This window comes from Triticum aestivum, chromosome 3A (assembly GCF_018294505.1).
Source record: "Triticum aestivum cultivar Chinese Spring chromosome 3A, IWGSC CS RefSeq v2.1, whole genome shotgun sequence".
NCBI classification, from domain to species: domain Eukaryota; kingdom Viridiplantae; phylum Streptophyta; class Magnoliopsida; order Poales; family Poaceae; genus Triticum; species Triticum aestivum.
Genome location: NC_057800.1, coordinates 707,217,509 through 707,243,265, shown reverse-complemented (window position 1 = coordinate 707,243,265; position 25,757 = coordinate 707,217,509). Strand labels below are relative to the sequence as shown.

The 25,757-nt window shown below is 45.9% G+C and overlaps 2 pseudogenes; both read right to left on the bottom strand.

Annotated features, from left to right (window-relative positions):
- Nucleotides 1–189: 189 nt before the first annotated feature.
- On the bottom strand, nucleotides 190–12,809 carry LOC123059308 (sugar transport protein MST3-like; annotated as a pseudogene).
- A 6,984-nt stretch (nucleotides 12,810–19,793) lies between these two features.
- Nucleotides 19,794–24,519, bottom strand: LOC123059307 (sugar transport protein MST3-like; annotated as a pseudogene).
- Nucleotides 24,520–25,757: the final 1,238 nt, after the last annotated feature.

The window sequence follows — 25,757 nt, the reverse complement described above, 5'->3', positions numbered from 1 at the left end:
AGAGCTGAAACCCATAAGATCATAAAATCAACTCATAGTTCTGGCACTGGCACGTGGATTACTAACTTTCACGCACCCTTGTTCATAACTATTTTCCTGCAGTGATGCATATTGTGCGTATGTTCACACCAAATTAATCAACAAAGCAAAGCAAATGCATCCACGAACGACTCATTACAAATTCATAATCTAGGTTAATGCTAACACATTGACACCGGTGTGGACGTCGTCAGCGTCTCCGATGAACCTGCTCCAGAACCAGTGTCCCTTCCAAACGTGCACCATCTCCTCCATGGGCACGTTCTTGGTCTCCGGAAGGAAGAGCGCGACGAAGGCGGTCATGATCACCACCCAGCCGGCGAAGAAGTAGAAGAGCCCGAACTTCAGGTGGCAGAGCATGGTGAGGAAGGCCTGCGCGATGACGAAGGTGAAGAGCATGTTCACCGACACGGTGATGCTCTGCCCCGCCGACCGAATCTCCAGCGGGAAGATCTCGCTCGGCACCAGCCACCCCAGCGCCCCCCACGACCACACGAAGCCTGCCACGTACACGCAGATGAAGAGCACCACCGCCGCCGCATAACCCCTGGGCATCTCTCCCACGCCACTTGTCCCGAACCTCACCGCGATCAGAGTTCCCACCGCGATCTGGGACACCAGCATCTGCGCGCCGCCTTGCAGGAACAACTTCCTCCGCCCCAGCCTGTCGACGGTGAACATCGACACCATCGACCCGAGCACGAGGACGCCGCCAGTCATCACCGACGAGAGAAGCGACGCGTCTCCCTTGAAACCTAGGGTCTCGAATAGCACCGGCGCATAGAAGTTGATGACGTTGATGCCGGAGACCTGCTGGAAGAAGGGGATGAGCACAGCCATGGTGAGCTGCGCGCGGTACTTGCGCATCAGGATGTTGCGCCACAGATGCTGTACTTGCTTTGATATTTCCCTCGCCGCCACTAGGTCCGCGTACTCCTCGCCGATGTCGTCGGTGCCGCGGATACGGCGTAGCATCCGACGCGACGCCTCCGGGTGGCCTCGCTCCATCAGTGAGTTGGGGGTGTCCGGGAGGAAGAGTGCGCCGACCGTGATGATCACCGCAGGCACCGCACAGCCGCGAGAGCCAGGCTGACGCGCCAACCATGGCCGCCTTTGATTTTGTTAGTGCCGTAGTTGATGAGCTCCGCTGCCAGGATGCCGATGGTGATCATGAGCTGGAAACCAATGTTGAGCATGCCGCGGAGATGCGCAGGTGCCATCTCCGATAGGTACACCGGCACAGACTGCATGGATGCGTATACCAAAATAATCATTCAATTGAATCATGTGGCATGCTTGATTTAAAAATATCAATATGAGATATATGTTCTTTAATGCGTACCGTAGTAATCACTCAAATGTTTTTAATGTCTTGACTATAATTTTCAATAGACCGACACATTCTCAAGAGTGACAACCCAATAACATGATCTACAGTTACTCAAGACATTAATAAGGATACACAGTTAAATTAGGAAAAGGGAAAAAAAACATGACCACAAAATATTATGCCGAAAATCAAGAACACGCAACAACACTACCCGGCCCGTGAAAAACACAACATGTGTCCTAGCTCCCCGGCCGCTAGTGGTCCATGCCGTGAGTGGCAGTTTTGTACTTTTTCATTTGTATATATAAATGTAAGCTTTTTTTTTTCAAGTATACTCCTCCCCGTTGGTACATGCATGACCCGAAGTAAATGAAATGAAGAAATGAATTGTGCCCAATATATGTCTCCTTCTCTTTTTTCTTGAAACGGAGGCAAAAGTTTTGCCTCATCGATTAATGAATTAATTAAGAAGAAGAGAATTCTCCAGTTAATTTACGGAAAACCGGGTGAAAACCAATACAAATGAAGCACATACTAACTACTCACACAGTAAGAAACCCCACAACCGCACAGGTGACCCCGCCAGTCTCTTCGAATACACAACATCCACAGACCCGACATTGCTACTACACCAAAAGAACGCCGACAAGAACACTTGTACACAACACAAAGCAGATTCGGAATTGTCTTTCCTTCCAAGGATAACTTGTATCCATGCGCTTCAGATTATTAGCTTGGAGTTCGCCACCAGCAGTATAGCCAACCCTACCCTATCACGTCAATCCCACAAGCCTCTTATACATTTCCGTTCGCTTGTGGCGGGGGAGTAAGTCAAAATAGAAACAAACTCATCTGACACCTCTCAAGGACGGGCTAAGAGATCGAAGGTCATCCATCAAGCAGTCAGAGACGCCTTTCCTGTGGCGCTACTCTTTCCTTTGCCCACCTTCTTTTGTTTGCCCCTTATTGGCGTCCCAGTCAAGAGGCAAGCAATCGACCTACCCAAACCAGGTCTAGCAGTTTCCACATTGGCGAGCAAGTCACAAAGTTCCTTCGCGAAGAAAGCATCTGGGTTGGGAGTAGGTGGCAACACACTTGGCTCAGTGGTTGTGTCACTCACAGGCATCACCTGCTCGATGGTTGCAGACGAGGGAAGGGCAGCAACATCTTAAACATCACGCTCCATGACACCGAGAGGTAGGCTGCCTGACGCCTGACACCCAATGGACTTAGGCGAGCGAGAGACAACAACATCCAAATCACCACACTCCTCAACATCAAGTATTTGGCTAGACTCCCGAGGTGATGCAGGCAATAATTCTGCAATCGGGATCGCCGAGGGGGGGGGGCACCTTCAGTTGTTCGACGGACAGAGGCAAAACCGGAGCCCCACACAGGTCCCGAAGCTCAGGCATGATCTGCAGCACCGGAGTAACAGCCACATTATTGTCCGGTCCCTCAAAGGCTGGCAACGATGAGCTGGTGCTTGCATGAGGGGAGAAACAACCATGAAGCCCGGCTCCCCTCTCGAGCTCAAAGCTAATATCAGGCACAACCAAAGGGCAAAAAACATGAGCGGTCTGCAACACAAGTGGCGCCAGGGAGAGACCGTCCAATGCAGCCTCAGCTCGCTCCAAGAAGCTTCCCATCCGCAGCATCCAACCTTGCATGGTGTCAACGACATCGCGTAGAGGCTGAATCGTCTTATCAAGCCGGAAGGAACCCATGCCAATGAGCTCAGAGCGCAGCAGCTCGACCTACCCCTCCAAGGCAGACCGCACAAGCGTATCCGTCGACGGCACAGAGCCAGCAGGAGCATAAACGATCGAGGCCCAAGAATCATGACAAGATGTCTTCGAGGGGAGCGAGGCTTTTATCTGGATCTTCCGAGGAGCTGGAGCCTCATGGTGCCCAGCGGAGTGGCGGGGCAACATTGATGCAGTAGCGCTTCCCAATAAGTTGAGGGGACGCCAGGCGTTGCAACACCCACGCGCTCGATGACTATTCAGCAGGCACCGAGAACACCTAAACGGATTCTACAATCCGCCGCACGGTGTCTAGGATAGAGGCATCTACAACATCTACCGCGAAGCCAAGCCGGGGCCAGACGGGGAGCCCATGCAGGGGCCGGCGACGTCGGGCGTCGCATGCTGCCCCTCGGCAGCACCTTCTGCCAACCTCCGCACGTATCCACCTCAGACGCCAGGCCCAACTGAGCACCCAGAATGGCGGATTTGGTAGCCGACCGTGGCATCCGCGGGGCCAGCTCATTGTCATCCTCATCTTCTTCATTGTCCGCAAGGGAGCTCCACAAAATAGATGCCTCCGTGTCCAAACCTGATGCACTGCCGGTAGGAGTTAGAGATGGTGCGGCTTCAGCAGGAGTGGAGGACGACGAAGCGGCACCAGCAGGAGACGGGGTTGCGTGTCGACAGCAGCAGTCGAGGGCGACAGCGCAACGCCAACAGCAACAGGAGTCATGGACGACGCGACACCAACATGAGTCGTGGACGAGGGACGCCCAAGCAATGGCGGCGGACGGCCCCCAAACCCACCATCCATCTGGCCAGGGTCATGCGGGGTTGGAGCAGTGCACACAGCGTGAAGGCTGGACATCCCGGCAACGCCGGCCGAGGGAGGCCGGGAGCTCGATGCAGCCCCAACGGGCCTCGGGGGATATCCAGTGTGGGCCAAACGGCCACCATCGGCTGGGGCTGCCTCGCGGGAGGCAAGAACAGCCGCGGCGAGTGCAGCGGCGGCAGCCGAGGCGGCCGACGGATCCGGAGTTGACGACGCGGACGCAAGCGCCATGGGCAGCACAACGAAAGCTCCGAAGGGAGAAGAAATGCAGCCGAGAGAGGACGCAGAGAGCACCCCGAATCTGGTCTTGGCAGAAGAAATGGCTGCCGGAGGGAGTAGACCAGCGTGGAGCCGCTGGCCGGGGCGCAGGGTTGCGGGAGCCATGGCCAACAACCACTTAAGTGACAAGTAGATGATGTGGAACTGTCTCCTTCTCTTTTCATTTCTGCCTACATATACCAATTGATACCGTTGTAATTTTCTATATCTAAATAGCTATCACTCATTACTAGATTTACCTTCACATACGTATTTCCACATCATCTCAATTGTTGATATCATCATGTATTGCATGTACTCATTTTTTCGCGAATACCCGAAGTTTGTTTAATTTTGACTAATAAAGGAATTAGAATGGATACAAATTAGGGTACAAGACATGACACTAATGCAAGGTGGCGTGATGATGCCTGAAGCAGAGGGACAAGAGATGCTCGTCCTAAATAAAGGATACATACAGCTAAACCCACAAGCTCCGAACAAGTGAGGCACACTGAACAAGCAACATGTCCAACATCGCCAAAGTCATCACCGGGGTTGCCACGAGCGAAACAAGACGTGCCACCTCACAAAGCCATACATGTGTTTTTTAGGGGTACCAGTCATGGATGCGACTCACAAGTTAATTTATTTGCTTTAATTTTTACTAGCAAACATGCTCGTGCGTTGCAACGAGAGAAAAAACTTCTTCCATGCTTAGCTCATGAGTCCGTGTGTTGTCATGGAAGAAAACTCACGTATATGATGCTATCAAGATCCATCTTAACAAATAACTTAATTATCCATTTGTTAAAGTATCATACATGCACAATATATGCATTTGGGTACATAAAGGGATACATAGTTGAATACCCATGCATTGCTATCGAGAAAAAATCAACCGATTGCAACTTTCTCATCCCCCAATTAAACCTACGCACCTTGACCACCCTGAACCCTCTTGTCACCCAAGTAATAATAACATAAATCTACTTTAGTCACGGGTTCATGGCCAATGCATGACAAAAGTCTCTATGGAAAAAAACTATAGATCAAAGACACTTTGGGACGCTAGTTTGGGAAAGAGGGTATGCATTTCCATCCTTTGTCACCCATGTAACAACATAAATCTACTTTATTCACCCAACGCGGGATATAAGTCTGTATGAAAAAAATTATAGATCAAAGATACTTTGGGACGCCAGTTTGGCAAAGGGGATATGTATTTCCGTCCTTTGTCACCCAAGTAACAACATAAATCTGCTTTAGTCACGGCCAACGCAGGACAAAAGTTTGTATGCAAAAAACTATGGATCAAAGGTACTTTGGGATGCTAGTTTGGCAAAGCTTGTATGTATTCCCGTCCTTGACAACTTAAATTTGTTCATAGTCTCTTAGATATTTTCGGAAACATCATACATCAAAATCACGGTTAGCAATCTTAACTATGGGTTTGTCTGAATCTCAGTGAAAATTTCCGAACATGCATCCTACCTACTTCTGCTACTCAGCTTCAGAACCATTAAAAGTAAACAGCTGAGCTTGTTGCCATGGTTAGAAATTAAACCGGCTTAAATTAACAGCGCAGTGTACAACAGACCAGGAAAAATCTTAGTTTATATATACACTACAATCATTGTCATCTATATGCTGGAGTTACCTAAACAAATATTAATAAGAGAAGTAGGCCTGATCACATGCATTTGAAACTCAGTTCCGGATTGCCAGGGATAAACATGCATATGGTTGCAAGTTTTGTTGGCCTATAATTAGGTCTGTTTTATCTTCCGAGAAATCAGTTGATTAATTGTGGCAGCAACGAGATGAGACGGCCTGCTTTTTATTCGCATGACCATCGCATCCTTGCGTACATACCATGTTGGGCGGTGACGGCGGCCACGGCGACACGGCGACAAGATGCGGTTGCCTCCTCTCATCCAGCTACTGCGTTCCCGGGTACACTACCGCCACCGCCGGCGGTTACGACGACATGCGTTGATGTGATGCGGCTAACCCAGCCTGATCGACGACGACGACACTAATGAACCTTCCGTCTCATGTACGCATCACCATTATGCATGCACTTCCTTGTATTTTATTTAATCCTCAGAAATTGAATCTCACGGACTAATGCGATATGGCAGTATAATCCATGAACACCATGGCGACTTAGATGTATCCATCGGCATCCAAGAGCTGGTCTGTCATCGGTGCATGCAGTTTGGCACACGCGTGACGGCGAGAACAGCTTGCAAAGACAGCAGGGACAACCGTGGTTCTTACCGACGTCCAAAGTCTAGAACAAACTCTCATTGGTGACATGTACATAGCTATAGCATGCATGCGTTTTACTCTATTTCAGATCCTTGTAGTATTTCTCTTCGTTTCTGTATTCTTGATGAAGGGAATCGGCTTGACGGCGAAGATGTATATACCCATTGATGCATTATATACTGTTATTAGGAAAGTATATGTACTACTGATGAAGTATTTTTTATGGATATACATACCCTTTTTTATGAACATATACTTTCTAGATATACTCTTTTTTTTGTGGGGCTATCAAGATATAGTCTTTCTTATGTCTTACCAAAAAAATGGTATATACCCTCCCACAAAAAGTGGTATATACCCTCTCTACGGAAAAAACATGGTATATACTCTCTCACAAGATGTAGTACATACCTACTAAAGGAAATTCTAAATATACTCCCTTAAAGAAAAGTGGTGTATACCCTGTAAGGAAAAACATGATATATACCCCCTCACAAAAAATAGTACATGCCCACTAAAGAAACATATAAGATATACTCAATAAAAAGGGGTATATACCCTGTAAGAAAAAACATGATAGATACCCTCTCACAATACACACTACATACCCACTAAAGAAAAATGTGGATATATCATAATCTGTTGTTTTCTACGTAGGTACTGAACTACAGTCTAATATTGAGCAATATACGTACACTATTCATTATTTTTGTTGTAAGTCGTCCAACTCACAAGAATAGTGTGCACTACAAGTAGTATATACTCAAATTTTCAGAATAGTACGTACTCAAAATTGAGAGTACTACATTTGACGATGGCATATCATGCATGGACGAAAACTAAATAAAAAAGATGGGGTCAGCGGCTTCAACTAGTTAGTTCCTACCTTTTAGGGATTAGGTAGCATGCAGTCGGTTTTTAATGGTGCTATTGGGTATATCCATCCAACTAACACACCGCATCCACTAAAGGGCATGGGAGTATGTACTCTTGGAAGTACAAAAGAGGTGTCCTGGAAAATGGGTTGATACTCCTAGGAGTACATACTCCTCCGATCTCAGCCAGGCATATGCGTTGATTAACGGGTTTTGGTTTTTAAAAATAGACAGATATGTCTACCCGATTGAGAAAACCAGCCACACCCTCCCGATTTATACGGCCAGATAATTGGCATATATAACTACCTCAAGTCAAAAGACCAAGCTACCGTTTCAAACATATCCCCGTCATATTTCACGGCCAAGAGGTAACCATCGTGATCCATTTCTTTCATCCATCTTGTTTTGAATAGGCATGTTAATCTTAGATCCATCTCATTCTAATTCTCTAGATCTAGCATGTGTACATGTATTCTTTCTTTTTTTGTTCGTCTGAACATGGACTTTTTTCCGTGCGCGATTAATATGCAGGCGCTCGTGGCGGTGGCGGCCATGAAGATGTACGGCTGAACCAACCACTGGCTGCTCCGGTGTGGCCCGGTGATGATGACCTAATATCTGGCAGTGCGATTACTTATGGGTAACGGCTCCGCGCGGAGGCGATGGCGACTAGCGGTTGTACTCGGTCACCGCTCCGGCAAGGTTGCAATCTTGCAAACACCTAGACACGGCTGGCAAGCGACTGCTCATTCATCACCGGCGGCGGCAACAACGGCGAGGCTACACATCGCCGACCGGTGGCTGCTCCGGCGTTGGCGCGACAGTGACTTATCCCTTACATATTTCATACTCCACAAGTTATAGATCTATACACGCACGTACACAAGCATGCACCACAATCAGGCAAAGAAACGTGCTAGTGCTCACTTTTTGCTTCAGAGTGTACATGAATAGATATTTCATTTTGCTTCAGAGTTTAGTACGTGCATAGGTACTTCGTTTTGCACCACAGAAGTATGCACTTTCTCTTTTGCATGGTAATACGTGTCTCATTTATATAGAATAGATCAAGTTACAAGGCACGTAAGCACCGTGTTGACGAGGCGGCAGAAGTATGCACTTTCGCCGCCAAGCAATCTCATCACATATTGTACTTGTACATGTATAGGGGACAAAATGAATATACTTCTTTCAGTATCTCTACTAATATGTACAAGTATTCCTTTATTTAGATATACTCCTTATATTTGGAGCATATACTCTTTCTCATTGTTTTTTTTGGAGATACTCCATACTTCCTTTATAACATTCTCTCGCCAGATACTCTATTCGTTATGAAATACCATGTACTCCATACTACTCTTTTTTTTACAGAACCATACTACTTTATTTTCATACTACAATACTACATACTACCTTGTCTTATGATTATACTCCCTTTTTCGTGTGAATTTATGAATGTACTTCCTATATTAAAGGGCACGTCTAAGACACACATATTGTATTAAAATATGTGTCATGCACACAAAAATACATGCTCCACACTCTTAATGGAAAATATACATATACAACATACTTCATACTCCGCTAATTATATGCTAAACTCATACTCCAAGTATACAGTAGTATACTCCATGCGGCTAAAAAGTAGGTATATACTATATTGCTATCAAATTTTGAAGGAAATTTATAAGGTCATACTACATACTCCATAGTCCATACTACCTATTTGGCTATTTCTAAGAAAAAGTAGGCACGTATTCACTAGGAAATTTCTTTCAGTCTACAAGAGTAATCAGCGTATACTATTGATTTGGCTATTTCTGGTAAAAGGTAGCTACATATTCACGGAAAATTTTCTTCCACCGAACAAGAGAATGATTAGCGGTTAACGTGGTTATCCGATGTATTGCCTGTTCACGTACGTAGGCTGGAATAGAGGAGGTGGTTGAACAAATGCATCAGCTGCCGGATTATTTTATTATAAACTAAATTAGTTGCTACTGTTTGGATTTCACCACACCCGTTAAGCCAATCTCCTTACCCGGTTGAGTGCAATGGTGGAGGACACGTGGAGGACAAACAACTAGATGGTAACTACCACCGGTGGTAGATAAAATTTGTCCTATATATATAGAAACAAACAAACAAAACTACTGTAGCACTGCACGTGTTCTTTTCCTAAGTAATATTGCAGCTGAAAAGCTTTCATATTACAGCTCAAAAGTTTATGCCGGTTTAACTCTTCTTTTTCATTTTTTCATGAGCCAAAAAAAGGCTCATCGTGTTAAAAAAGGCTCATCAATCTAGTATGATACGGGAACACCCAGCTCATCAAAACTACCGTAGCACAGCACGTCTTCTTTTTCGGAAACACTAATGCTCACACTTGTGGACGTTTGCATCTCGCCCACACGCGTGGATCCGCGTCCGTTTGTACGTGCATGAATCTTGGCATGTTTGTGGTGTCACGTAGGACTGGGTTGCTATGTGGGCATTCACGCGCTCGCGTACACGTTCGTTTCACCATATGGAGGGGTCGGTGTGTGGGTGTTTAGCAGTTCGCCCACACATCAGTTTTCACTCACGCACAAGGGCTAGTGTGTGGGCATTTGCCATCTCGTTAACATGCCCGTCTTCTCTCCCACACCCAAGCTGTCAGTTGCCATGCGTTTTGCAGTGTACATGGCAACTGCCCCTAGTGTGCTTCTAAGCAGATGACAACTCTCTCTTTTTTTATCCAAACATATCAGTTGTCATGTGTTTTGCAGGGTATACGGCAACTGCCCAAGTGTGCTTGTAAGCAGATTGTAACTCTCTTTTACCCGAACATGTTGTTTTGCCATGTCTCTTTATAGCGCTACACGGCAACTGCCTAGTGTTAGTAGGTGGCAACTCCTAAGGTTTTCAAATCATGGCAACTGTAGTAAACCAGACCATACATGGCAACTACTTAGTGTTAGTAGGTGGCAGTCTCTAAAGTTTTTCAAATCATGGCAACTATAGTAAACCAGACCATACATGGCAACGGCTGTAGTTGTCCAAAATGGAATCTGTCACTTGGCCTGAGATGACAACTGCAGTTGAGCAACCATGACAACTGTAGTTGTCCGACATGGCAACTGTAGTTCAGCGACATGGCAACTGCAGTTAAACGGACATTGAAGAGGGTCCGGACCATGGCAACTGCAGGAACGCGTGGTGACTGTTACGCGGGACGCGCGGGGCCGTGAGGTAGGTGGCTGAGAGAGGTCATGTGGGCGTTATGCATTTTTCCCACACATAGGCATGTGAGAGGGACCGCAAAAAAACAAAGGATGTGGGCACTAGTTGTTTTGTTCACACGTAGGTGTGTGAGCTGGTCCTCTTAAACACCATATAAAATGTGTGGACAGACCCCTTAACAACCACACGTATAGCAGTTATCATCGTCCTTTTTTTTCCCTTTCAACCTCCTCCTTCCCATCAAGGCCAAAGGCCCATTTGGACGACACAGAGGGCCAACCAGGTCCCTTCCCCTCGTACTAATACGAGGCTATTACACGTCGTTTACGTAGGATGAGGCTTGTCTAAAAAAACATAGGATGAGGCGACGACGTAGGTGATCACTCGTGCTTCTTCCTTTCCTTCTTGCGCAACGCGTCTGCCCGCGATATAGCCCCCTCCGCCTCTCACAATCACATGAGGACACCCGCACAAACCCTTCACCGTCATCTGGCGGCTCAGTGACCCGCCGGCAGCAGGTGTTCCTCGCAGACCTGCCACACCCTTCTCTCTGCCTCGACCCCTTCTCCGCGGGTCTCCTCTGCCCGCCATGGACGCCGACCCTGTCCCCCTGCCTTCTTCTCCCCCGAGCTTGACTGAGCCACAGTCATGGCACCAAGCATAGAGCTCGGCTGCCTGCACTTCGACCCCTTTCCCTCTTCTCCTGCTGCATCACCGGCCCACGGCTGCCTCCCCGTTTTCTGCCCTCCCTTCGGCTTCCCTTCTTCTTCTCCAATTCCTTCCTACCATGGCACTCTCTTCTCTCTCCCTAGAGGAGGAGCTCACAAATCATGTCTCCCGCTTGGCCTCTCTTTAGGTCTCAAGGCAAGTTAATTCCCGAAACAGCTTCATGATTCCCCACACAACTTTTGAACGTATATAAATTGTTGAAAGGTGATGAAGACGATGGAGGTGGGACTATATAATCTGTATAGCGAACATCTTACACAACAAGAGAAGGTTAGCTTGGTTGGCTCCATCCTTGTGGTCATAAGGAAGATGTTGCCAATTTGAATCCCCACGGAAGCAATTTTTTTGCTAGTCTACCGAAAACTGCATGAAGCAAGCCCAACTCGGCCTAGATGGCCAATTCCGCATGGAAAACTAAGAAAAACGTATGAAGAACCATGAAAGTCTCCGTCCTTTAACATCAGGTAAAGATATGGTCAACATCTTTACGCTTCACATTTTTGTTAAAGATGACACCCTTGTTAAGTTCTGTTTGAATGACTTTCTCTTTCAATACATAATTTTGTCAGAGTACATGCTTTGCAGTATTATTTTATTAAAATATAAACAGAGAACTCTCTTGCATTTGTCTTTTCCATTAGCTTGAATTGTTTGCGGTTCCTGCAGCAGCCGCCAATTTTGGGGTGGGGTGGGGAGGGATCAAAGTGGAAAAGTAAAGTGGGGCTTGCCGCAGGACATCATCTGGTTAATCAATAATAATCAAGGGCACAGCCTAGTGATGCAAACAAAACAACAAAGCAGTCAAACTTCGTGGAAATTTCTTGCTTGGACTTTGGCGACATATATTTGCATACGGCGGCATTGTGATGTGACCTTGATGGTGACTTATATTTGCATATGGGATTGTGATGTTAACTTGAGGGTGACATATATAAAATTGAAATAGGTAAGTGAATCAGCCTGTTTTCAATTTGCGGATGCACACACATCTCATGTCATGGCATCATGCAGAAGAATCAACGTAGTGAACAGTCGTGTACCTGATTGGCGAACCCGATGCCGACGCCAAGCAGCATGCGTCCAACGATGAGCATCGCAACGTTCTGGGCAGCGCCATTCAGGGCGGCTCCCACGAGGAAGGTGAAGCCGCCGGCTAACATAGACCACTTGCGGCCAAGGATGCGGGTGACAGCGGACGCGAAGAAGGAGGCGACGAGGGCGGCGAGGTAGAGTGAGGATGTGAAGGCCTGGAGCAGCTGGTTGTCGTACTGGCAGTACTGGTTGCTCTTGCTGGCCGCCTGCTTCTGCCGGTACACCTCCGGGAAAAACTTCAAGAGAAAGGGGTCCATGGACGTCACCCCGCCTGAGATGCCGATGTCGTACCCGAAGATGAGGCCGCCGGTGGAGGCGACGACGCAGGTGAAGACGACGTACAGGGTGAGCTGGCCAGGGTATTGCTTTCCGCCGGCCGTGTCCACGATGGCGCCGCCGGCCATAGCCGACTGATCAGAGCTATGGATGGACGAATACTAAGTTACTGACTAATACAAGCTTTCCAATGTTGAATATATAATGCCGGGCTTCCGTCGGGCCACCGAGGAGCGGAGCCTCAGCTCACTCTGCTTATTCCACAGACGAAGTCAGAAAAAATGGATGTAGTCACAAATAGGTGGTGGGTTGGTCAAAAATGGATATTAGTCTTCGTTTATATGCGTGTTTCTCTTTCCAATAGTTGCCAAACAAATTGTCAGGAGTATGTAGTCAGTACACCCACCAAGGTATGCACCACTGATTTGATTTCACAATGTCAGTGTCTGGTACGTGAAGCAAACAAATAACGGAATAAGCTAAGTCAAGAAAAAGTCTAGATGACGCTCCGTCTCCGCCGGCAGGAGCTACGGTTCGGTGATGGGTACTTTAATTAAGCTACTAGTGACCAGCGTTTGGGTGATTGAGCTAAGTGACCAGCTCGTTAGGTGATTTTTATTTTTCAGGGAAAGATGGGAGTTTATATTCCATGATAAGTTAACAATTGAGAGGCACAAGTTTCTCGATACACCGAGGACCTCTATGCATCAATACAACAGTAGTATAGTCTGTACGACTGTATTTAGTTAGCCGATCTACAACCCTATTTTGTTCTTTCTTAATTTTCTGGGAACAAACTCCCTCTCTTCCACATGAGTGCTTTGGTTTTCACTGCGAGATGTCTATACGCGGAACTTGTCAACATATTCTCAGAAAGAATAAATAGTGCCTCAGAAGAGTCTGACTAGATCAAGGTGTGTTTGATCGTGTGATATAAGGCATGCCACCAATTGATAGGCAAAGGTGGCATGATCTTTTCTTTGACGTGCAAGGCAGTTTCATTAAGAGAGGACTAGCACATATGCCCGTGCGATGCAACGGGAGAATAATCAGTATGCATTTAAAGTTAGTGAGAATTATATGTGCAAGCAAAACCTTGTGCGCACGTGAAAAAGAAACATTTAGCTTCTCGGTTTCGCCGGTGTGATGTAATCAATCCGCTATTTTCCCATTCATTGACCGAGGGCATTTAAGAGTTTTGTTACGTCATCGTACGCCCGAGAAGGCCCATGAAATATTTAATCTACTTTTCCTTTCAGTCGAGGAGATTTTAAGGAATGAAGTTTCTCAATATTGTAGGAAACATGAACCAGTTTTAAAATCTGAGCAGTTTTTTGAAAATTATGTATACTTTCACAAAAACGATATTTTTTTGAAACAAGGACATCTTTTAAAATCCACAAATATTTTTTGGAAACACCAACTTTTTTTATAAAACATGAACATTATTTGAATTTGTGAATATATTTTTAGAATGGGCACGTGTGTTGAAAAATCATAACATTTTTTGAAAATGTGTATCTTTTAACATTATTTTGAATTGTGAAAATTTCACCAAAACAAGAATATTTTTTGAATTTGGAGAATTTTTTAAATTGCCATTTTATTTTTAGAAATCTCGAGCAATTTTGAAAAATAATATAAGTTTTCGAAAAAATAGGAAATTTTTTTCAAGTTTCGAATATTTTTCAAAATAGCAACAATTTTGAATTATGAACATTTTCTCTATTTAGATTTTATTAAAATTCTGAACATTTTTTGAGAATTTTGAATTTATGAAATAAATTTATAAGAAAATAAATTTGGATGTGAAAATAGAGATAGGGGAAGGAGAATAAAAATAGAAATAAAACATACAAACAAAGAAAAATGGGCCAGCCCATTATTGGTTGCCCTGTGTGAAGCCCCAACTATTTGTGGTCACATGCGGAAAATAGAATTTTCACAGCAGGGTGGGCAGAAAAATAATTGGGCTGGTTTCGCTCAGCCACAACGCGCGGCCCATGTACGAAATTCTGGAAAAGCCTTTCTTTTCTAACAAACGAACGCATAATAATTTAGTACCACCTCGGATTAAAAAATATTCTTTTCGGCGGTGAGCAGATGAAAAATTGGCGAAACGCACCTCGCTTTATTAGTAGGTATAGAAAAACAAATACCGAGTGACCCGGTTTATAAGGGAAACTAGACCGGAAAACCACAATAACAATAAAGAAAAGAAAAGAAGACAACCAAAGCAGACCACCAACTCCTGACTTGGCCTCTGCCCAGAGATATCGAGAGCAAGATCATTGGAAACATGTTCAAGAAGGCAAATGGCGCCTGATGACATCGGCATCCACCGGTCGACCACCAAGCTTACACCTAGCCCCGCGCTCCACCGCCCACCGAAACTTGCGAGTGGTTTGGCCATATGCCAACAACCTCCAATGTCCATTCCACCCCAATCAGTCGTGGCTCAGTGTAAGGAAGTACTCTTTGATAATGCCTCCAAGGAGGACACCTACATGCACCAACATCACCGTCAACGACCCCTCTTAAAGAACAAAGTTTTCGCCCAAAGCCTTATGCCTCGCCACCTCTGACCTAGCCTAGGGGCCAGCCCACTGCGAACTTTACGAGGGCGAGTTGCGGCTCTACTCGCATTCAACAGTGGCCAGCCTAACCAGAATGAACAGAAGGATGCAATGGCCTCCACATCGCCATGGTGGACTGCAAACAACGATGTTGGCACCACCACCAGCACCACTGCAACGGGGGCTCCATAAGCCACACTGCGCCTGTATGCCAACAGCAACACGCAGCCGCTACGTCACCTTGGCCAACCTGAAAGTGCAACTAATCCCCGATGGTTTTGGTAATTAATAACAACAAATATGTCAATGATCTAATGCTCATTGCTAATAGATTTCAAGAAAGATCAATGATTGGCATGGCAAGAACTAATGGATGTGGACCCCTCAAAATGTCAAGGACAAGGATTGGCAACTCCAAGACTCTACATTTATGGTTTAGTGATCCAAGATCACATTGAGTCCCTTAGGAAAGCCAATACTATTAAGAAGGTATGAGGTATTGATGATGAGGTTGTTGCTCAAGTGCTTAGTGATATTGCTCCAAAAAACCTCAATCATTTTCTCAAAAGAACACATATGTCCAAACCCTAGTTCACCATGTCGGTCCCACCGATACTATCCACTCTGGACCCACCGATATGACCACTCCCATTGCCAACCCATAACCCTAGCAATTTGGTTTGACCGAAAATGGATCTCGGTCCCACCGAGATGGCACTACCAAGTTTCTGTATTGGCATTGTTTCACTTCAGAATCACCGAGTTGAAACAATCAAAAATTCTGAGATTGGGCTTTGCACTAGCGATTGCACTTCGGTCCCACTGAGTTGTTCCACTTCAGTCCCCACCGAAAAGCCCAACATTCATATCTTTTAATCTGATCGGTCGCACCGATTTGGGTCAAAAATGTCCAACGGTTGGATTTTGGGTGAAGGCTATATATACCCCCTCCACCCTCACTCACTAAAAGTGAGAGCCATCAAAACAAAACGATACTTCCATCATTCGTTTTCTGAGACAAAACCACCTAGTCATGTGTTGAGATCAAGCGATTCCATTCCTATCAATTGAACCTTGATTTCTAGCCTCTTGAAGTTACTTTGTACTCCAATCCCTCTCCTACCCAAGCCAATTATGTATCAGACATATTGAGTGTTGAGGAGACTATCATTTGAAGCACAAAAGCAAAGAGTTCATCACCAACACAACATCTATTACCTTTTGGAGAGTGGTGTCTCCTAGGTTGGTTAGGTGTCACTTGGGAGCCTCCAAGATCACGTGGAGTTGAAACAAGTTTGTAAGGGCGAGGAGAACGCCTACTTTGTGAAGATCTACCCGAGTGAGGCTAGTCCTTCATGGACGTAAGTCATGATGAAATAGACAAGGTTGCTTCTTCGTGGACCCTTCGTTGGTGGAGCCCTCTATGGACTCGCGCATCTGTTACCCATCGTGGTTGAATTCTCCATCAACATAGATGTAAGATAGCACCATCTATCGGAACCACGCCCAAAATCATCGTGTCTTCATTGCGAACTCATAGACTTGCATGTGTAGGGTATATTTGACTTGGTAGAATTGCTAAAACTTACCCACAACTAAAATTAGGAAAATGATAAGTTTTTATTTGGTCAAGTAGTCTAATCAGCCCCCTCTAGACATACTTTCGATCCTACAGAACCACGTCGTCTGGTGCATAATCTGGCCACAACGAAAGCCACAACCAAAGCATAACGCGACACGAACCTGCCGTGATCCAAACCACAGATGAGCGACGGCCGATAGGACGCTCGTTTGATAAAGTTTACTCCGGCCACAGCCCACCCAGGCAAAGATCGGGCTATCTGTTACCCAAATCAAGCTCCCGCCACCACCATGTGTGTGTCGTGCCACACTGCCACGCCCAACCGCACGGGTCCACGCCGCAAGAGTAGGATCACAACCGCGCGACAGAAGACCTCGAAGGCCAATGCGGGAACAATCAAATTGGGTTTCCTAGATCTGGGCCAAAGAGTTGTCGCACATACAGCCACAACAACCGCCGAGCACCGAGGCCTCACTGGAGGTCCTCCATGCAACCAGCACGACGCCCAGAGCCTCACCAAACAGACCGCCACCAGCTGACGCCTCCTAGCGTAGCCCGCCGCAAATGAGCCTCCATCGACCAGAGGAACAAGGCCCGTTGCCGCCATCTCCCTCCTGGACATTCCCAGAGGGGGGTTGCCAGCCGGGGCGAGGGAGAGGACGGGGAGGAGGGGAGGAAGGCTAGAGATGTGCCACCGCCGCCTGTGTCGCCATGGGGAGGAAGTGACACGGGGGCGGTTTTCTAACCAATTCCACAATGATATCTCTTGTGGGAAGATCTTTCGTTGAGATGATAACTATCGATTGTCAATCCGACTACAACGTCCAACCATGTTGCTACTTACTACTATCTAAACTACTTTCGTGGAGGTTAATGGCGATCCCGGAAACAAGATTAGCATAACCCCAAATATCTATTCCTGGAAGACATCGAAGAACGAGAAAGAATATGATAAAAACAATCTAAATATTGTGGATATAGATGAAGTATTGATAAAAGTGGGGTTCTGATAGCAATCTTGGCCAGGTCGTTGGATGCAATCGAACTACCTCACAATGGCTAATTAACCTTTAACTAAATATAACCTAAGAAAAACGCTAGGGGTTTGATCTACTTATATAGGACTAAGGTGTGGTAACCAAGTGTATGGACACACGTGCAAGGCAATGAAAACCAAACATAGGTCATACAAGACCCATGGGCCCAAGTAAAGGTGACACATCATTGTTTGACTTGTAGTTTGAATTGGATTCTGCATCAACATCAGATTGTTTTGGTGATGTCTACGTGATCGGGACGAATTTTGAAGGTGAATCTAATGACGTAGGAATGTTCACAAGATAAGCAGTCCAACAAAGTAAGATTCACCTAACTTGGAGTTCGAACGCAAAAGTTATAGGCATTTGAAGTCAGTTATGTCTGTGTCGTTCGAATCTGAGTCCATAGCATGTGGAACTTGAACTGTAACTTCTTTAATTATTACCAAACGTGGATTGTACAAGTGTTCAATAATCCTGCAAATAGACATGAAGCAAAAATAGGTAAAGTATTTTGCCCTTGATAACATAAGAAATTTATTGAATAATTTTTATTAGAAAACACCTAAAAACACACATATATGGTATATTTTTCTGTCATATCCAAGGTAGCGATGTCGATTTCCGTATCACATAGTACCACCTCACTGCTTTCATCACCGGCCATGAAGCTGAGCGTATCTACCATTTAGAACTCCTGGATCGAGGCCGCATGCCACGTGCATAATGGCGCCATGGCTGGTTGTAGGCTGTCCGCAAACTTGCACATCTCCTCGTCCTTGTCCTTGTGCTCCTCGGCTGCGTCCTCCAGGATGTCGGTGAGATCTTCGATGTTGGCGATCAGATGAGTGGTGGGTGGGTCAAAAAAATTTGATTAATTATTGCTCCTGGGCACAGCACGACGCCATGCCTTGAAGAATTAACTCGCTGCAGGAAAGATGTCGCGCTAGCAATCAGGGTGTTGCAAGCTTGCTTCGCCATTGTTTGTGGCCCCACAAGATTCTGAGATAAACAACTTTTATGGCGCATCATGACTGTGTGTGTCATCACGCACAGTATGACCATAGAAGACCGAGCGAGGTCAGCCATAGGAATTTTGGTACGAGAATGAGGGAAACAAAATTTACATAGCTCTTGGGAACTCAAGCAGGGATGAACATCGTCTTCCAAGATTTTTCTCAAGTGCGTTGATAGATTGAAGACTCCAGGAGGCATGAACAATTTTGTGATGACCTTGTGGAGCACTTGTGGGAGCTATATGGGCGTTGAACTTCCTCATGTTTACTTTGAATGCATTTCAACCATTTATTATGTGTGAATTTTAATATCCATACTTGTGGATTTGAAAATTAGGATGAATGATACTTCCTCCTTCCCGTTATGTAGGGTGTATAAGCTTTTGGTAAGGAAATTAGCACAAGGCTTCTCGCAAATTAGTGGCCATGGTTATAAAAAGTTTCTTCCATGATATCTTTTAGAAGCATGGTTGGCTCATCCACCATTAGCAATGGTTAGTTTACTGTGACCATACAAGAGAGAATATCAGGGGCTCGGTGCTAACACGCCTTAGATGTTTATAACTCTTGAGAAAGGTTAGCCCAAGGTTTTGGGAAGAAGGGAGTATGTGTTAAAGACAAAAATGTAGGAGTAATTGATGGTCAAATGGTCTTGTCTAGATATGTATGCATTAGTGTAAACAGAAGCCGGAAAAACAGATTTTAAGATCGAATTTATAGGGAAACTGTTTCGTCCGCACACAATTCAAATCCAATAACTTAGTTGACAGACCCCTAAACGTACTTATAGGAAATAGGAAGAGGTTTTTGAGAGAACTACTGAAGATGCTTCAATAGGATATTGAACGTGGATGTTGTCATTTACGATGAGGTTTCCATGATATGTCATATTCATCTCCGTTCAAGGTTCTTGAATGAGGATGTCGTCGTCTCCGACGAAGCTGCTCCAGAACCAGTGTCCCTTCCAGACGAGTACCATCTCCTCCATGGGCACGTTCTTGGTCTCTGGAAGGAACAACGCGATGAAGGCGGTCATGACCACAACCCAACCGGCGAAGAAGTAGAATAGACCGAACTTCATGTGGCAGAGCATAGTGAGGAAGGCCTGTGTGATGATGGAGGTGAAGAGCATATTCACCGACACGTTGATGCTTTGTCCTGCCGATCGAACCTCCAGAGGGAAGATCTCGCTCCGCACCAGCCATCCCAGCGCCCCCCACGACCACACGAAGCCCGCCACATACACACAGATGAAGAGGACGACCGCCGCCCCATATCCCTTGGGCATCTCCCCCACCCCGCTAGTCCCAATCATCACGGCAATAAGAGTTCCCACCGCGATCTGGGACACCAGCATCTGCGCACCGCCCTGCATGAACAGCTTCCGCTGCCCCAGCCTATCGACGGCAAACATCGACACCACCGACTTGAGCGCGAGGACGCTGCCGGTCATCACCGACAAGAGGAGCGACGCGTCTCCCTTGAAACCCAGGGTCTCAAACAGCACTAGCGCGTAGAAGTTGATGACATTGATGCTGGTGACCTGCTGGAACAAGGGGATGAGGACGGCCATGGTGAGCTGTGCACGGTACTTGCGCTGCAGGATGTTCACTACAGGAATCGCACCCTATGCCGACAGCCCTGGCCGTCGGCATATCCCTGACTGGCCGTCGGGACAGGCCTATGCCGACGGCCCTCGTCGGCATAGGGTCGTCGGCAACATATCCGTCGGCGTAGCCTGGGAGGCCGTCGGCATAGAAAGGCCGTCGGCATAGGTCCTATCCTGACGGTGTTCGTACATCTATGCCGACGGCCCTGGCCGTCAGCAACATTACCTCCAAACGGTGGCCGCCGTCAAGTCCTGACCAACGCCTGCTCGCCACGTGTCAGGTCTATGCCGACGGCTTTTCTACGCCTACAGCCTATCCTTGGCCGTCGACATAGGTCCATAGATGCCGACGGGGGCCGTCGGCATAGATTTGGCCGTCGGCAACCCCAGGTTTTCTGGTAGTGATTGCGCCACGGATATTGTACTAGCTTTGATACTTCTCTCGCCGCCACCAGGTCCGCGTACTCCTCCATCAGTGAGTTAGGGGTGTCAGGGAGTAAGAGTGAGCCGATGGTGAAGATGGCTGCAGGCACGGCCGCGAGTGCCAAGCTGACGCGCCAACCGTGGCCGCCTTTGATCTTGTTAGTGCCATAGTTGATGAGGGCCGCTGCGAGGATGCCGATGTTGAGCATGAGCTGCAAACCGATGTTGAGCATGCCACGGAGATGCGCCGGTGCCATCTCCGACAAGTACACCGGCACAGACTGCATCCATGCATACCAGTAAAATCATTCAACTAAATTAGCTGGTGTGCTTGATTTCCCCCTTTTTAGATCACAATATGAGATAGACGTTGACTATATTTTTACATAGGCCAACACATTTCTCGTTCGTAGAGAGTGATTCTAATTTCACCCAAGAACATGATGTATAGTTAGTCAAGACATCAAGGATGCACATAGAACAAAAAGAGACGACCCAGAAAAATCATGCTGAAAACAAACGACAACGCACAACAACATAAAACAACACTGACCACCACATTTGAAAGTACAAGAACCGTGAGAGGTTCTTCCACAGCAGTACCTCCAGAAGACGAATATACACACATGCCAACATCTTCAACTTTGCATTAATATTTTTCATGTGAGCCATGCCACCTCACCAAGTCATGCAAGTATTTTTAGGGGTATCAAGTTATGCATGTGAGTCACAATTTATTATTTTTTCTTTGATTATTGTATGGTCATGAACGGCATCTGTGTTGGACCTCGGAGCAAAAACGAGATAATTCATTGCTCACATTTTTTTAAAGATGACATCATGTTAAGTTCTGTTTCAATGATTCTCTTTTGATACATCACTTTCTGATGCACTTATTCTATTGCTTTTGAAATGTGTACCGAGAATACTTTTACATTTTTATTTCCATTAGGTTTAACTAGTCATCAAACCTGTGCACCTGCACGGGCTAGTAATTTTTTATTTAAATGTAGGGGCATTTGGGATGCTATTCGATCATTGTAGAAGTATTTATTTTCTGATTTGCTATACGAAAAAAATTGAGTTAAACCACTCCATCCCCTTGTGAATGTACTGTTTGCATGCATATCCTTTCCAACCATCAATTATGTCACACTTATGTGGGTGATATTCTTGTTGTGTGAGGCCATGCCCCGGGAAGTTTGGTTTTATAATAGTTATAACACCGTTCCAGTTTTATAAAGGTTGCCTCCGTATTGGTGGCTATAGTGTTGTAAATACAAAATTCGGTGGATGTATCATTTCTTGCCCTTTTCCCCAAAAATTATGATGAAGTTTGGTGTTATGGTTTGAAGACTTTCAGCATGCCGTCGGTAAAAAAATTACCTTTATTATATCATATTGTTTTTGAGATCATATTTACATAAAATATGCACGCAAAATGTTTTATTCAGGAGGACATGATGTAATTCATTTCACTCATGATACATAGTGAATCCATGCACTGTTTTCTGTCCGGACAGATGTGATACTGAGCCCATTTATATTACATGAAATGCAACTGTAATAATTTTTTCTTAGTTTTTTCTCTTAAACTACACCAGATAGATAATATGATTTTAATTTCTTCTACAAATATGTGATACTCGAGCCACATATATGATACTGAGCAGATCCTAGCAACAATATCTGCGTCAATAGATATTGTTGTATTGTTTTCTTAGTTTTTTTCTTTACGCAACATCAGATTATATTTATTTTTCTAACGGCCGACAGACATAAGGCTTACTTTTATTACCTTATGTCAGTATATTGGCATGGAGATTTTAGGATATAATCATTATTAATATTTATTTCTCCTAATTCAGAGAAAATAGAGAAAATTATGTAGTTACCACACCTTCCATCAAAGTATCAGAAAATTTGACACATGTATCCAATCATCTGAACTACCACAAATCTGGAGCACACATTTTTTTTTCCGAAAAGGAGGTTATCCCCCGGCCTTTGCATCGGAGTGATGCATGCGGCCATCTTATTAATAAGCAAAGTTCAACAACGTCTCCAAGTCCCGAATAACAAAAAGGCTCACAAAGAGCAAAAGCATGAACATGAGATAGCCACACCCGGGGAACGATGAAGCCGGCTTGTGCAGTTAGACCAAAGAATATACTGGTGTTGTTGGCCTGCTGCCGGCCAGTAGCCCAGTACCCCCCCGTCATCTCGTGGCATGGACCTCTTAAGCACTTCACCTCATCTATTGGATGGTCATGAATTCACTAGCGTTTAAAAGTCATGGTTTTTTAAAAACACACGACTGCTGGTGCGTACAGCGAGATCCGATTACATGGCTGCGACGTTGGATCTCAGAAAGATCGATTGGTGATGCCGCACGTGGAGGGTGTTGACGACAGGAGGCAATTTGTCCTCCAGCGGATTAGATGTACAGGGCGGCTTGTTGAGGACAGGAATTAATTAGTAGCTGCAGTGAGGATTAGATGTATTTAATCCTGTATTTCCAATTTTTTATTACCGAGTGAGATGGAAAGAGATTAGAGTCCCCGCGTCCACATAAAAAAGTTATTAGAGTCCTCCTCTCTCACGTGGGTGGAAGCGGCCATGTAGGGCACATCATCGGATTGTTATTTTTTCATCATTAGTTAATCCTATGGATGGAATTTCCTAACCTCTAGATTTAACGTGGAACCTCATATGGTATGCCTCGTATGGTGCTTTCAATTAGTAAATATAAGATAAGATTGTTTTAAACAACTACTTTTTATGTATTTATTTTCACATGATTCCTACATCAATGCACGATGCATACATCATCTAGTTAATTAATAATAATTAAGATACAAACCACCTAGTGATGAGGCAAACAACAAAGCAGTCAAACCTGTTGGAAATTTCTTGGTTGCACTTGGGAGACATATATTTGCATACGGCGGCATTTTGATGTGACCTTGAGGGCGACATATATTTGCATAAGGGATTGCGATGTTAACTTGAGGGTGACATATACACAACTGAAATAGCTAAATGAATCAGCCTGTTTTAAATTTTCGGGATCCACACACATCTCATGTCATGGGCTCATGGCAACATATACAAGAATCAACGTAGTGAACAGTCTCGTACCTGATTGGTGAACCCGATGCCGATGCCAAGCAGAATGTGTCCAACGATGAGCATCGCGAGGTTCTGGGCGGCGCCATTCAGGGCGGCTCCCACGAGGAAGGTGAAGCCGCCGGCTAACATAGACCACTTGCGGCCAAGGATGCGGGTGACAGCGGACGCGAAGAAGGAGACGACGAGGGCGGCGAGGTAGAGTGAGGAGGTGAAGGCCTGCAGCAGCTGGTTGTCGTACTGGCAATACTGGTTGGTCTTGCTCGCAGCCTGCTTCTGCCGGTACACCTCTCGGAAAAACTTTAAGAGGAAGGGGTCCATGGATGTTACGCCACCTGAGATGCCGATATCGTACAAAAATGAGGCCGCCGGTGGAAGCAACGACGCAGGCGAAGACGACATACAGGGTAAGCTTGACAGGGTATTGCTTTCCGGTGGCCGTGTTCACAATGGCGCCGCCGGCCATAGCTGTCTGATCACAGCTACGGATGGACGAATACTAAGTTACTGACTACGAGCTTCCCGAAGTTGAATATATAATGCCGGGCTTCCGTCAGGCCACCGAGGAGCGGAGCTTAACTCAGTCTGTTGTCTGCTTATTCCACAGACGAAGTCAGAAAAAATGGATATTTGTCTTCGTTTATATACTCATTTTATATAGGCTGCAACGTGTATGGTTGCGCATAATTAGAGCTACGGAAACTGAAGGGTTATAGGTGTTATTTTTTTTGAGTTGTTTGGATTGTTCACCACATATGTCACGTGGTGGTTACAGGTGTTTCTCTTTGCAATAGTTGGCAAAGCAAATTGTCAGGAGTATGTACTTAGTGCTCCCACCAAGATAAACCACTGATTCGATTTCAGTGTCGGTGTCTGGTACGTGAAGCAAACAAATAACGAATGGAGGAATAAGCTAAATGAAGCCGCATCGTCCTTCCTTTCCGGCGCCGGCCCTTTATTTATATATTGGTGCAACACAAGTCAAGAAAAAGTCTGATTGGCACCCCGTCTCGGCCGGCATCCTGCTCTCCAGAGGGTGCGGTCAGGAGCTACGGTTCCTTGATACACCTAGGACTTCTCACTAGTAGAAAATAGGGCTTTGATTAGAGCCTGCCAAGCCTATTAGTCCCGGTTCAGTCAAGAATCGGGACCTATGAGGACATACGTCCCGGTTCGTGCGTTCAGAGACCCGGCCGGTCCTCGGGAGACATTTGTCCTGGTTTATGTGAACCCATTTGTTTCGGTTCTAGGCACGAACTGGGACCAATGGGCCTCGCTCTTGACCCACAGCCATTGGTCCTGGTTATTGGTCCTGGTTCGTGCCTAGAACCGGGACAGAAGGCGGGCCTTTAGTCTCGGTTCCAGCCACGAACTGGGATAAATGAGTTGCCTATATACCCCCCTCGCCGACGAGCAGAGCACTCCACACTGCTCTGTTTTTTTGACCGGCGAGGGGAGGGCATTTGGGTGCTCTAGCTCACCTCCAATGCACACAGGTGTTCGATGAAATGTCTGAGCCATGCTAGTTAAGTTTTCTCCTCTCGAAGCTGGACCTCCTCCATTTCCCCGAGATTTGCATAGGTTTAGCGGTCCGTCACGTCCCGTCCCCGTCTTCACCGCCGTCGATCGCCCGCGCTGATCTCGTCGCCGACACCACCGTGGTGAGCCTCTTATTCTTATCTTCTTTCTGAAAGAAAAACAATT